General features: G+C 31.1%; 1 protein-coding gene across 2 annotated transcripts in view; it reads left to right on the forward strand.

The window, feature by feature from the left end:
- Positions 1 to 14,577, forward strand: part of Gp150 (leucine-rich repeat domain-containing glycoprotein 150) — a 31,773-nt gene that overhangs the window by 13,529 nt on the left and 3,667 nt on the right. For both annotated transcript variants that reach the window (XM_089696188.1, XM_089696189.1), the window contains exon 2: positions 6,218 to 6,262. The gene's annotated coding sequence lies outside the window, so the exon portion shown is untranslated. The remainder of the gene's footprint in view (positions 1 to 6,217; positions 6,263 to 14,577) is intronic.

The following is a 14,577-nucleotide window of genomic DNA, read 5'->3' on the forward strand; positions in this document are numbered from 1 at the left end:
TTAAAAATAAACGTACGTAACTTTTTAATTCCGGAGGACAAAGAATCTTTGTAGGCTTCCTAGACAATAAAAATAGTACGTTCACATACATCATTTTAAAACATGACTCATACAATAACAAGCGGTTTGTTAATACAGCAATATTCAATGTGATCAGGGAACCGTAAAAATAGGGGCTACAGTTTGAGTACAATAGTCTATATCTGTCATACAGGACAGAAAAAAAATCACTTAACTGTATTATTTAGTTTCATCGCAACAATAAGCTCTTAAAACGTTTGATTGTTAACATGTATTTAGGAAATTAAAAAAATAACCAAAAATTCATAAAATTAAAATAAACTTTTTACAACAGCAACATTTACAAATTATTGAAATATACGATTCTTTTCAAATTTAAAGTTAAGAGATCAAAGGCAATGTAAAGGAAGTAGTAAATAGTCATTAGATAATTTACATTTTATACAAACCTTATCAGTCTTATCTCTAGACCAGGATTAGAAGTATCTATTTAATTCTGATATTATCTGTCTATGTCAAATACATTAGTACAAATTAATTAAAGAGACAACTTTCACAAGTATTTTATTGGTACAATACTTTGTCTTTCTGCTTATTTATCGTGTAATTAAATATGTATTAAAATAAAAGTTATATAAAAATAAAATTGGTACAGACAGGTCGCATTGAATCCGGTATGGTAGCGGTGGCTGAATCACAAACGCACCGACTTATAATAATTAACATAAATTAATTGATCAGACAACACAGGTGGTGGTAATTTGATAACACCCAAAACTACAGGGTTACCTCGCAAAAACATTAGGTACAAACTACAAACAGGTGTTGAAGTTTTGTTAATAATTTGAATAATTACCTAAGTTCGAGGGCTTAGCACTTCTCGTCTGTCACAAAAAAACTAATTTGAATGTATTATTTGTTATTTGGCTGTACTATATTTTGTAGGTTATGATGTCATTCATTAATATTAATTCCAATACACAACTTGTTTTTGATATTTACCTTACTGATGTGATATTTTGCACGCCTCATAAGCGAAGCGTTGAGGTGGGTACTACTGTCACTTCGCGCAAAACATCTGATTTTTCAAACTTAAAATGTCTTTATGTATCATACATTGCACTTGTAAGATAATACATACACACACATATTAAGAAAAAACACTATTTTTAACGTTCATGATATTTTTGATGTCATTTTTGTTATTTAAACTAGTTAAAAAAGTTCTGTCTTGGACGTCCGTGTGTCTGTATGTGCGGATCCTTTTTCTTGTTAACACGATAGCGACCGAAATACTTTACTAATCGAGTCTTTTTTTTTCTCTTACGCTTGAGTATGCTCAGGAATAGAACCCTTTCATTTTTCAGGGTCTGATTCGATGTGGTTTTATTGTTATTAAATAAACAAAAATAATAATTAATAAATATTTATTAAAAAAAAATTATGAGGCGTGCACTTTTGGATTTTCCAAATTATTTTTTACTTCTACAGCGTTTGATCAACCATGAGTCGCCATCACATATAGTATAAAAAGTCATGATCCAAAGAGTTCGTAATTTCACCCATTTATTATATTTCACCCTTTAAAATCGTATAACAAATTTACCTTATATGGTTAATTAGAAGCCGAAGGACCTTTATCTCAATGTTGTGCACGAGACAATTTAAATTAAGGTTATTTATATTGTGTACCTTAAAAGTTTAAAAATGTGTTTTGCATTGTGGTTTTCAGACTTTCTAGAGAACTTTATTGGTAACATGTTTTTCTCTCATAGCGATAGATGGTTTAATGAAATAGTTCATGTAATTTACAGTAAAATGTTCATCATCCCTTTCTGTTTATTCCAAACGTACCTACCCGATATGTAATTACGAATACTCGTAATTTTCAAGGCGAATTTCTTTTTGGGTCGTAAATGTTAGTTTGCTCTGTCATATCTTAAATACAGCTTGTTTCCAAACTATTTCTTGTACAGTTTAATTTAATAAATAAATTCATAACGGCCACTAAAGTACCTACCTTATAAATTAAGATAAAAGTAGATTATATGAAATAATAAATAATTATTAATGTTATTCGTAGGTCCATATTGTGAATGGCATTATTGCATCTGCACATTTTCGTAGTGACCAATGAGAGATCGTTTGTTTAATACAAATTCGTTTGAAACCAGTTAAAACCAGATTTATAGCGTAACTATTCAGTGAAACTGGTAAATGGTACAGTATTAGTTATATTAAAATTGAATACATAAGCGTATAAGCGAATATTGTTCACATTCGATTGATTGCCAGATGTTTTTGCATCTAAATATCAGACGTTCAAATATAATCTGTTATCTATGTTCATACAGAATAATGGTTTCATACGATTATATTTTTCATTGTAGTCAATTGATTAATCAGATTTACTCTACGTTGATATAAAATTTTTATTCAAAACTATTTCCATGGAATACTCTATTATGTATTTGTAAGAACAAAATTATTATGCATTCATAAGCAATAATTAATTGATTGAATTTAAATGACTTAATCGTCTGCGAAGTTCTACATTATTCTAATTACAATTAACGCTAATGGAAACTAATCAAAAACAGTTTCCATTACTTTCGCACTTGGAACACAAAAACTGGTTATATACAATACTAGCCTTCCGCCCGCGGCTTCGCCCGCGTTTTCAGAGAAAACCCCGCATAGTTTTGCGAATTTCATTATAATCGGTTAAGTGGTTTAGGAGTCCATTGAGGACAAACATTGTGACACGAGATTTATATATATTAAGATAGCTTTGCGCCCGCGGCTTCGCCCGCGTTTTCAGAGAAAACCCCGCATAGTTCTCTTCCCCGTGGGATTTCCGGGATAAAACCTATCCTATCTCTCAAGTTGGATCGAACTGCACATGGTGTGCGAATTTTATTATAATCGGTTGAGTGGTTTAGGGGTCCATTGAGGACAAACATTGTGATACGAGATTTATATATATATTAGAAGATATTATCGGATTGCTATCACAACTAATAAACGTTCGGAGTTATCTCAACACTTCAAGTGATAGTAACCGATCTCCTTTCTTTCAACAGAACTTTCCATTGCCGTTGCCCTTATCTTATACGTGACCAAATACATTTGTTTGTATTCAAAATACAATTTTCCTGAACATTATCCCGCAATATTTGCTGATTTTCTTCTTATCTTTATCTTATTGTTTGTCTTAGAATATTCTAGACGATTTTATTACCCATTGTTTTAAAAGTTCACGCTTGACAGTAAGGTAAAATGAAAAATGTCAACGGCATGAAAAATAACTGTAATTCTTTTGTTTTTTATAAGAAATAAATTTCTTGTATTCAAAATACAATTCTATCCTTCAGATAAATCTGGAGGAGGAAAAGCTTGTTTAGGATTTATTAAACTCTTTGCTATTTCTTAGTAGTAAAACGACAATGAAATATTATATGACCTATTCACAAAAATATCACTCACAAAAGAAATTTAAATGTTTAGTTTTATGGTATAACTGGCAAAATTATTAGCTCTACCTATTGTTTATACAGTATATACTAATATTCACGTAAGTACCTATTTTTCAATAATTCGATCCTACGAAATCATAAACCGAACCTATACATACATATGCGTTAATACTATAAAAATAATATGATCCTTTATTAAATGATGGCCTATATTTGATGTGTCATATGTGATTATAAATACACCATTCTTGACCTATTTAAAGAATCTGAACATTTATAAGGAGTGGCTTTTTCTTAGTCATTATTCAGTATGAGTAGCTTTCAAATTATGTCGATCCTGTACACGCTATATTTAGGTATGTGTTTTAATAATTATGCTGTAAAAATGATTCTCTTTTCATCGACATTTGACCTACAATGTTTATTCATTGATAAAATTTAAAAAAAATAGAAGTCTAAATTAAACTGAATAGGTAAATTCATTAAACTTCATATCATAATAATATTTTTTTTTGTATTAGGTATTAAAGAACCTTTGCTTATTTTTATTTATAAAGTATGAATTAAAATTATGAATTCAAAACATTATGTACCGTTCTGTTCGCAACATAGATAATCTAAATTGATTTAAATGAAGCATTTTGCATATTACCGTTTTATTAACACTTATGTTCATGGGTGCCATCCAAAAGTTTACCGTTGTTGAAGGTGTCTGTCATTTCGTCTGTCACATTATTATTCACATGGCGGATATACTTTACGACCTTCTTCGTTCAAGGCGACCACAGTTTTTATAATCATTTTAAAATTATTCATGTCGCTTAAGCGGTTTTCGATTCACTACTGTTAACATAATTTTATCGATACTTTAGTGAAACTGTTTTATGAAAGCATATCATCACTACATGGTATAAAACAAAGTCGCTTTCCGCTGTTTGTGTGTCTGATGTAGATCTTTAAAATTACGCAACAGATTTTGATGGGGTTCACCAAGTTATAGGTACATAATTAAGTATAGGAGGAATAGAACACCCTTTAACAATAGGTGTCAACACGTACTGTTACTACATTTTCCTGCATATTTTACAATCAGCATACCTACGTCTGAAACCAGTTTTGGTACTTGCATCTTTCCTAGCCCCGAGTATTGTTCATGTGCATTTGCGCATCGATATCAAATATTCTCGTACATTCTACCGTCTACGATCTGTTGATGGAAAATCTAGATTCCATTGAGTGACCGTTGAGCATAATGTCAGGACAAATGTATATATTTATAATTTTATTATTAATATATTTATTATTTATAAACAAGACTGTTTATGTAATCGCACTAGGGCTTTCTGGTCCCTATAGATGTCTACTGTTCGAAAAAGGACTAGTCCTCTTACCTAAACCTATACAATTGCTACTCTATTTGTCCTTTAGAGTGAAATTTTACCGAAGTTTCATAAATAATTTACTTACGTCAAACTTCGGTTCAAAGTTATATTATAGGTACTAGCTTTCGCCCGCGTAGGTGCGCAACTCGCATAGTTCCCGTCCCGTATAATTTCCGGGATAAAACAATTGTATCCTCAAGCTATCTATATACCGAATTTCATCCCAATCGATTGAGTGGTTAAGGTGTGAAGAATAGACTGACAGACAGACAGGTAGAGTTACTTCGGTATTTATTACATAAATATTAATTAGAATTATAAGGGAAACAGACTATTTTTAGTGGCATTCTTGTGAAAACCGAAAATATATTTAAAAATTTGAACAAACGATGTCTGTATAAAAATCAGCCAATTATGCAAAAATCCAGATAGCCGTGACTAATAAATATGAAATATAGCGCCATTATTAGAACCGACGACACTAAATTGTATTTGATACAATCACAGGATACAATGTTATATTTATATTTACATGTGGCATATGAAATAAATATCTATGTCGCGTGTCATTTTACATTTTTGCGTGTATTCGCAGTCGTGACGGTTGTTATTGAGTCAGATTTAAGGAGCGAGTGTGGTTTATTTTACTTATTTGACGTTGTTTTAATAATAATATGATTAGAATCTTTAGAATCTTCTATCGGCTAAATCGGCAATCTCCGAAAATTATTTATCTACCGTTTCAAACCTTCGATATCGTAAAATAATATACTTACAAATAAAATCTTCAAAAAAAATTTTTTCAAATTAAATTGTGGAATTACGAGTTACCTGTGTACTTACTTTGTAATATTCCACAATTTTGTTACAACTCATTGTGATATTTATTAATGATTGAGCACTTACTACCTATTTATCTTCCATTTATGCGTTATTGTCCTCTGTCTATTCCTATTCCACTTATTGATGTGTATAGAAATAGATACATTTTGCCTGTTCGATAGATTCCTATCCTATTTTATTATTAAACTAGCTGTGCCCCGCGGTTTTACCCGCAGACGGCAGACCGCAGTGCTCCGCTCCTGTTGGTCTTAGCGTGATTATATATCCTTCCTCGAAAAATGGGCTCTAAAAATCTAACACCAAATTTTTTTTTTCTAATCGGAGTTCGGACCAGTAGTTCCTGAGATTAGCGCATACAAACAAAAAAACTTTTCAGCTTTATAATATTAATATAGATATTTACTAATAAAATAGGAAGAATTTTATGAAATATTTTTAATTATTTACTAAGTAACAAGAAAAATTGAAATCTAATAGATATTTTATTTGTTATAGGTTCATTATAAAGAAGTCGCTGGGTGGCTGAACGAAGTCATAGAGGTATGTATAAAACAAAAGATTTCCTACTGCTTACTCATTTCTCCATACATAGATATTATAACTCAGATACAAACATTAATTTATTAATATTATGTTTTGATACAAATCACGAACATATTTTTCCTACATGACACATAAATAATTGTGAGATCAAAAACAAATGAAAACGAATTGACAAAATTAGTTTCGTAATTCAGTGTACATTTTTCTTCAATTGTAGCTCTATGAAACACAAATTATTATAAATTCTATAAAATATACTGTAAATTATATTATTTTATCCATTAGAAAATCTGTACTGACACTTAAGTATCAGAAATTCCACAAACAAACATATATGTATATGTTGTACAAAAACAACAAGTAAACATGTGTAAATATTTACAATATAGGTACCTACATGTAAAAACCGATACTATTAAAAACGGAATAAGCTATAAACCTAATTTACAACTTAGTTTATCTATAAAATACCGTTTGACCCCATCTTAGCTTAGACCAGTAAGAAATATGACGAAACAATAGTCGTTGCGAAATAGTCACCATTAAGACCTGGTGAAGTCGTGGGCGACCAATAATATAATCATCAATAAGTCCATATACGTATTTAGTTCTTACTGCGATCGTTATAAAGGTGAAAATACATAAATGAAGCAAATTATCTACAGACGACTTTTGTAGGAACAAATTCCTTGGGTTGTCTCCGCAAACATTGACAGTAACGTGCGTAAAACAGCCTCCAATGTTTAACTACTTTGACCCGTATGTTTGTTGGAATAGAGTTGATTAAGGTTAACATAACATTAACAATGCCCCCATTGCAAATTGTACCATGACGCGATCTTGCAATATTGCTCTACCTACCTTTATTATCCTGGAGATGAATTGGCCCACCATTAACAAATGATGCTGATGCATGTGCGGCAAATTAAAACAAATTGTCTGTCCGGGCATTCTTGATAATGTGCATTCAAATTCAAATTCAAATTCAAATTAATTTATTTGCCAAAAAACATGGTATACATAGATGTTAACAATTGAGTTCCAGCATGTTCAGCCGTTATTAACAGCATGCAAATTATGTCACTTAATTATAAATCAAAATTTCATTTATTATTTTCATTATCATTACATTTACATTCTACAATCATTATTATCAAAGTCAATCAATCAAAGTCAAAATTTATATTTGAAGTATTCTGCCATTGTGTAAAAGGAACGCTCTGCGAGGAATTTCACTAGTTGCCATTTTAATTTATTAAGTGGCAGTGATCTAAACTCTTTAGGAAGATGGTTAAAAATTTTGATAGCCATAGCTGTTCCTGTTAAGGAGCGCCGTTCTACACAAAGGCATGCGCAAACGCGTCGGGTCTCTTGTAATGAAAAGCGAGCTATCCTCAAAGGTTGTGAATAAGTTATGATGCTTTTTGACGAAAATTATGGTTTCTAAAATGTACATACCGGGAAGTGTAAGAATTTTCAGCCGCTGAAAAATTGGCCTACAGCTTACAAGAGGACCGACACCCGCTATAGCTCTTAAACACTTTTTCTGGGCTAAAAACACTTGATTAATATTAACGGAATTCCCCCACAAAAGTATTCCGTATCGCAATATTGATGCAACGTAACCGTGATATGCCACTATAGCAGCTTTTTCAGATACAGTCTTACGGATACGCCGTAGTGCAAACACGAATCTATTCAAGCGCGTACTAACACATTCAACCTGTGATTTCCAACTACATCTTTGGTCAAGAACTAAGCCTAAAAATTTGGTTTCAGTAACTTCTTGAATCGTTTTACCATCATAGTGTATATTAAGATGAGTCATATTGTTTTTGCTTTTATTATAAAATTGGATGTAGTTTGTTTTTGCTAGGTTTACGTTTAAACCATTATCCTCTAACCATTGGATTACCTTAATTATAGTATGATTGATTGAAAATTCAAAGTCAACTCCATTCTTTTCCGAAATAATAACCGAAACGTCATCAGCATATAAAACAGACTCATTCACAATTACATTAGGTAGGTCATTGATATATAATAGGAACAAAAGAGGTCCCAATATGCTCCCTTGCGGTACTCCATTCCCATTATATTTATAATCTGACTTATAAATCTCTGTGTTGTGACCGGAAGTATGAGAAATTTCAACTCTTTGTTTACGATTTCGTAAGTAACTTTCTAACCAATCCAAGGCAAGACCTCGTATACCGTACTGGTTGCATTTGTAGAGAAGTACGTCATGATTTACAAAATCGAAAGCCCGGGTCATGTCAAAAAATACAGCAGTTACCCGATTATGTTTATCCACCTGTTCCACAATGGATTTCACCAAAGAAAATGCAGCTAGTGTGGTAGATTTATTTTTTTGAAAGCCACATTGCTCAGTTTTAATGATGTTGAATTTTTTTAGAAATTCGCTTAATCTGTGATGCATAATTTTTTCATAAACTTTAGCCATGACAGGGATTAATGTTATAGGTCTATAATTTGCTACGTCTTCCTTTTTACCTTTTTTAAACAGTGGTTTAACTATTGATATCTTCAGGCTGCTAGGGAATATTCCTTGGGTGAAAGAGAGATTTATTAAGTATGATAGAACATTAGCCACCTGCTCTTTACAAAATTTTAGAACTTCAGTCGTTATTGAGTCATATCCAACAGCTTTGGTGTTATTTAGTGATGTGATTGCTTTAGATACTTCCATAGGTGTGCAGGGCATAAGAAAAATAGAAGAGTTCACTGTGTTTATATTGCTAAAGTTATTACATTTTTTATAGGTTTTGCTTACATTGGTGTTAATAAAATGGTTGTTGAAAACGTTAACTATAACATTTGGATCTGTAATTGTAACATTGTTTTGAATTATACTCCCTATTCTATCACATGATTTTTCCCTGTCCACTTTATCTTTTATAATATTCCACGTAGCTTTCGATTTATTCTTTGACCTTTTTAAGTATGCCATATTTGTTATTACTTTTGAAGCTTGAATACATTTTTTTAATAATTTACTGTATTTTTTGTAACTTGTTTTGTTCTCACAATGTTTATTTCTATAATAATTATTCAAAAGAGAGCGTTTGTGCCTACATGCTGTTCTAAGCCCTTTTGTAATCCAATTTGGCGAAGTTGTTATGTTACTTACTTTAACTCTGATTTCTGGAAAACATAGTTCATAGAATAATCTAAAAGTTGATAAAAACTTGTCAAAGGCCTCATCGCTATTGCTTTCTTCAAACACATCGCTCCAAGATAGTTGTGCTAAGCAATCTCGAAACTTACGCATATTGTCATGACAGAAACTTCTTTTATATATAAACCAGTGAACTGTTTTCGGGATCGTCTGGATGACAGGAAACAAGAGTGTTTGGCACGTATCATGGTCAGACAAGTGGAGTTTGTGAGTATCTCCTGATGCATTCTTAATATTACTAACTATATGGTCAATACATGCAAGTTGTCGTGTAGGTTTATCAATATGAATTTGTAAATTGTTGTTAATTAATATGTCTTTATATTTCATTGTCACATTATTATCTTTTAAAATATCAATATTCATGTCACCACATATAATTATTTGTTTTTCTTTTTTACTCTCAAGTTTATGCATTAGCGTCTCAAAGATATTTAAAAATTCCGATACATTTGCATTAGGAATTCTGTAAATACAAATTATTATGCATTGAAGTTTTGGTATGTTAATACCACAGCATTCAAATGTTTTTTCTAAAGATATTTCATTGCAAATGGTCAGAGGTACAAAATCAATACTGTTGTCTACAAAAATACAAACGCCGCCTCTTTTCTCCGATTTCCTGCAAAAATGGGAAGCTAATTTAAAATGTTTTAGACTCATATGATGCTCATCACCGCTTTTCACAAAAGTTTCTGAAAAGCATAATATTTGCAGAGGTTTTTTATTATTGATACTCTTTAGTTCAGAAAGGCATAATTCTATGGCGTCCAATTTATTAAGAAGACCAGCTATGTTTTGATGCAACAGGCAAGAATAATGTGTTAGGTTTGTATGTTTTGTGTTGGTTTTTGGGGAAAAAAAATACCGGTTTTAGATAGTGGCTTATCATGGTTAGATTTACTTATGATGGGGAAGTAAAACGGTATAGTACCTTTTTTGGGTATCACATTTATAGGAGCAGTACTCATTATACGTTTCATTGGTATTTGATTAAATGTTAAAAATTTTTCTGTATAATAGTCATAATCAAAAATGAAATTTAACTTTTTACAAATATTTATTAAATATTGTTGTCTAGAATAAAACGGAAGATCTGAATTTAAAAAAATGCAATTTTTAACATGCTTACAATGTAATTTTAACAGATTATTTAACATTATTTCATTCAAAAAATGGTTACTGCATACATTCAAAAGAATAATTTTACTATTTTTTACATTTTTAAATATTGTCGATAGTTCCATAATCACCTCATAGGGATTTTTGTCATTTTCACCTACACACACTATTAAATAGTTCTCAGGTAAATCACGGAAACTATGTAAACTATTTACTATATCACAAGTTTTGGCAAAGGGTTTGATGAAGGAGTTAATGTAGTATTTGCCATAATTTGTTTTTATTCTAGAACGTATAAGCTCGGAGACAAGACCCTTGCATTGTTGACTTCCAATAATATATATTTCGGGGAGAAGTTGATTGTAATTTATATATTCTTTATTTTTGTTATGGTCACTGCAGTAATGCGATTCATTTTTTAATACAACGCCATCTTGTGTCTGCTCGCACTGTCTATTATTGTTTATAGATTTTGAAGCGCCATCCGTCGACATATTATGGTTAGGCTGTGTTTTTGTTGCGCTGTCAGTTGTCGCAATTTCATCGGCAGAAAGATCACTGCAACTCACGTTTAATTTTTGGGTTTTTAGTAGGCTATATCTGGATTTGCACGGCTTCTTTTTTATTGATGAGATATGATTGACCGAATCGTTGAGTGTGGGTGGTGTACAAATTTTCTTTAAATGAGCTATAGTATTTTGTTGTTTAACTATCTTTTTTTCCATTGAGCATTTCTCCAATAACAGATTATCAATTTCATCGTGTGCAGATTGTAGTTGCGTTTTTAGTTCACTTATTTGTTCTAGTAGTTCAGTGTGTTCGTATATATTTACAGTGGAGATGTCAGGTAAACTTTTAGATAAATAATCCGTATTTGTGGACATTAATGAAGAATCCAATGACTCGTTAAAGTTTGATTGACCCTTTCTTCTAAAAGTTACGAAGGTATGATTGTCGTTCATTTTTGTTATTTAAATCCTTTTTTTTTTTTTAAATTAATATATATATATTTTTTTTATTTTTATAGCAGGAATGTTTCAAATCCCTTTTTTTAATATGAAGAAAAAATTAAAAATAAAAAAAATTCTTTTATAATATCTCCCGCCCCAGTCTGGTTTTGAACTCTGCTTGCTCGTTGTCGATTGTTTTGAAGTCTAGTAGTATCAGGCAGCAGCTATGCGTACAATTACATATGCTTACGAAATTTTTGTATAGTTCTTAATTGTGGTATTCGTTTTTGTAAAATACGTTACTATGACTCATTTTTGTGAACAAAGGAAATTAAAAAATAACATCTTGTCACTTTTTATGGATACTAAACACTAATAAAAATGATCCCAGGGATTGTCTTAACTGTATGAATCACACTTTCACACAAAGTTAACGATTTAACACATATTTTTGTCCGATTTTTTTCTTTACTTTCTTTCACTATAATAACTTTTAATATTGTAGAATTTACAGTCAATTTTAGTTATATAACACTTGTCCCGATAGTTCAAAAATCACAGAGTAAGATACACTATTTTTTGTTTATAAACAGTAAGTTTTAATATTTTTAATCGTTTATTTGTACGGAGCTGATCTTTACTTGGTGACAGCGTCACGCGAACTGCATTATAATCAATAATGAAGAAATCCATGCGCTAGTGTATTGGAGGCATTCCTTTGTGGGCTGGAAATTCAGTATGCACCTAGATGCAGTTGAATAACCTTTGAAGACAACCGATTGCTGCCATAGATAATTATGATAGTTAGAGTACGATAATCAGTTGAAAAAACGTACAAAATTAGGTAAATGGGCATCCCTTTTCATTCACGCCTTCACCCGTGGTCATTGAAGTTTGGGTATTTAAATAATTTGAGATTCCTTCACAATAATCGTTGTTCGAAAGATTTTATGTTAGTTATATTTTCTGTGTTGTTACTAACCTAATATAATAAAGTAGGTAGGTATGCGTTATGCGCTATATTTGCACTCTTTCTATTGAAGCGATTAACGTTGCCATTTTTATTCCTCATTATTACTAACAGAGTTCACGGTATAGCACGGAAGTGTCGCCCGCCGTGAAATGGGGTCAAGTATGGGATTATAAAGTGTATTATAATATATCGGCTATCGCACTAGCGCCTGCAACGATATGCATATTTGCACGCACTCGAAACTTCTATGTCGATTGTATGCTAAATGAAGCTATACTTCACTTAACGTTGGATCGTATATTATTCGTGATATATTATTGAAGGGAACTTGGATATTAAATATTATTACATATATTATTTCTGCATCATATTTCAGTATTTTTAAACTGTATATCAATAGAAAGTTATATAGATTTCTCAGTGTGCATAAAATGTAATTATTATTGGTAGAGCGTCGAGCGAGTTGTAAACATGTTTAGTTTTATTGCTTCATGTATCGTATAAATTTATCAGTTTCGACTTTCCTTCGGTTTTACGTTAAAAGTAAATTAATAAAGTGTAGGATACTAACAGGAGAATAGCGTAGATGTACCTACTTAGGACATAGGAACTTCAGCGACTAATAGGTAATTAATGGTAGAACAAGTACCAAGAACAGATAGTCGCGGATTAAATTACTCTAAACTTAATTTTGCATGAAACATCACACTAAGTAGGTACCTATATTATATATTTTGTTGTCCTTCAAACAACTCTTCTAATAGCCTATAAAGTAGTTACATGTAGTAATTTAGTAGAGGCATTTATCTTGAAGTGGAAACTACAATTATTACTAGTTTGTCCTAGTTAAGTATATGTTTCATTACATGAAAACCAATATAGTATAATTATATTCAATACTACAGACACAAAAATCAATGAATGCATGACTTTATTATGCTGCGTTGTACCTTATATTCGGAAACTTGAAATTTCCCTTTGAGGTATGAATGTCAAATTTTATTGATGTAAGTTCCAACTAAATGTTTCAATGTTTCAAATATGTAGTAGGTAAAAAATAATATAGGTACACTACACACATATCAAAAAGTAATACATAAATTCTGTGAATATGTGCACCAATGCAATTTTGCAGTAGAGCAAATAAGTAGAGCTTCTGTGTTTATATCAAAGTTTTATAAAAACATAGAAATAAATGTGTTTCTTTGTTCTATACTTAAAATTTAAAAGAATTTAAAGACACGATATTATATATTTTGTTGCTTTCAAAGATAATGCAGAAATTTTAAATAAGATTCACAAGCAAATGCACAAAGCATAAATTCTTGCTGGTACGTTTGTATGCGTTATACAATTGTGCAAAATTTGCAATCGCTAGGCTTTCTAGTCGGCTAGAAAATGTCTGTATCTCAATATTCATAGACAGACAGTCTCTTAGAATTTAGAAACGAAAGATGGTACTAGAAAATCTTATAGATACTTAGCTAACAAAATAATAATAACAATTTTTGTCACATACACATTTAAAAAGCGCTTTAAAATTATGGTCATTCGTTACATTTAGCACGTGACTTCGAAATAACATTCTACAGGGGATAATGTTTGATTCAATAATTAATACATGTAAATACATGCATGCCACATGCTCCTGAACAGATGGATATTACTATGCAAGCTGGTATCGACTACAAATCCGATCTCACCTGCCTTTTTGTTTCAGATATTATCAATGCATCAAGTATTTTGCAGCGAAAGTCCATATGAACTTTAGTGTTATTGGAACACGAAAACGCAATTAAGAACCGGTTATATTTGTTGCCACGTGTTTACTAATAGTTTTATACTTGTGTATAATCTCATATATAGCTAAATAAATAAGTATAAAGACCTAAGAATACTGTAGACCGTTAAAGAGCTTTTTGCGGATTCAAGCTTTAATTTTACCGGGTCTTGTTCTGTTTCTCTGTACTTTTAAACAATGGCTCTTTCAGAGAAAATGCTTTTGTTTAATGTCATCGAATAGACTTAATATTCTTTAGAAATATTTTTTGGTTCAATAATTTCGCAA

The sequence above is a fragment of the Colias philodice genome, chromosome 6 (genome assembly GCF_061535455.1).
Source record: "Colias philodice isolate Cphi_HAF_F1 chromosome 6, ilColPhil1 Martin Lab GWU primary, whole genome shotgun sequence".
In the NCBI taxonomy this organism is placed as follows: domain Eukaryota; kingdom Metazoa; phylum Arthropoda; class Insecta; order Lepidoptera; family Pieridae; genus Colias; species Colias philodice.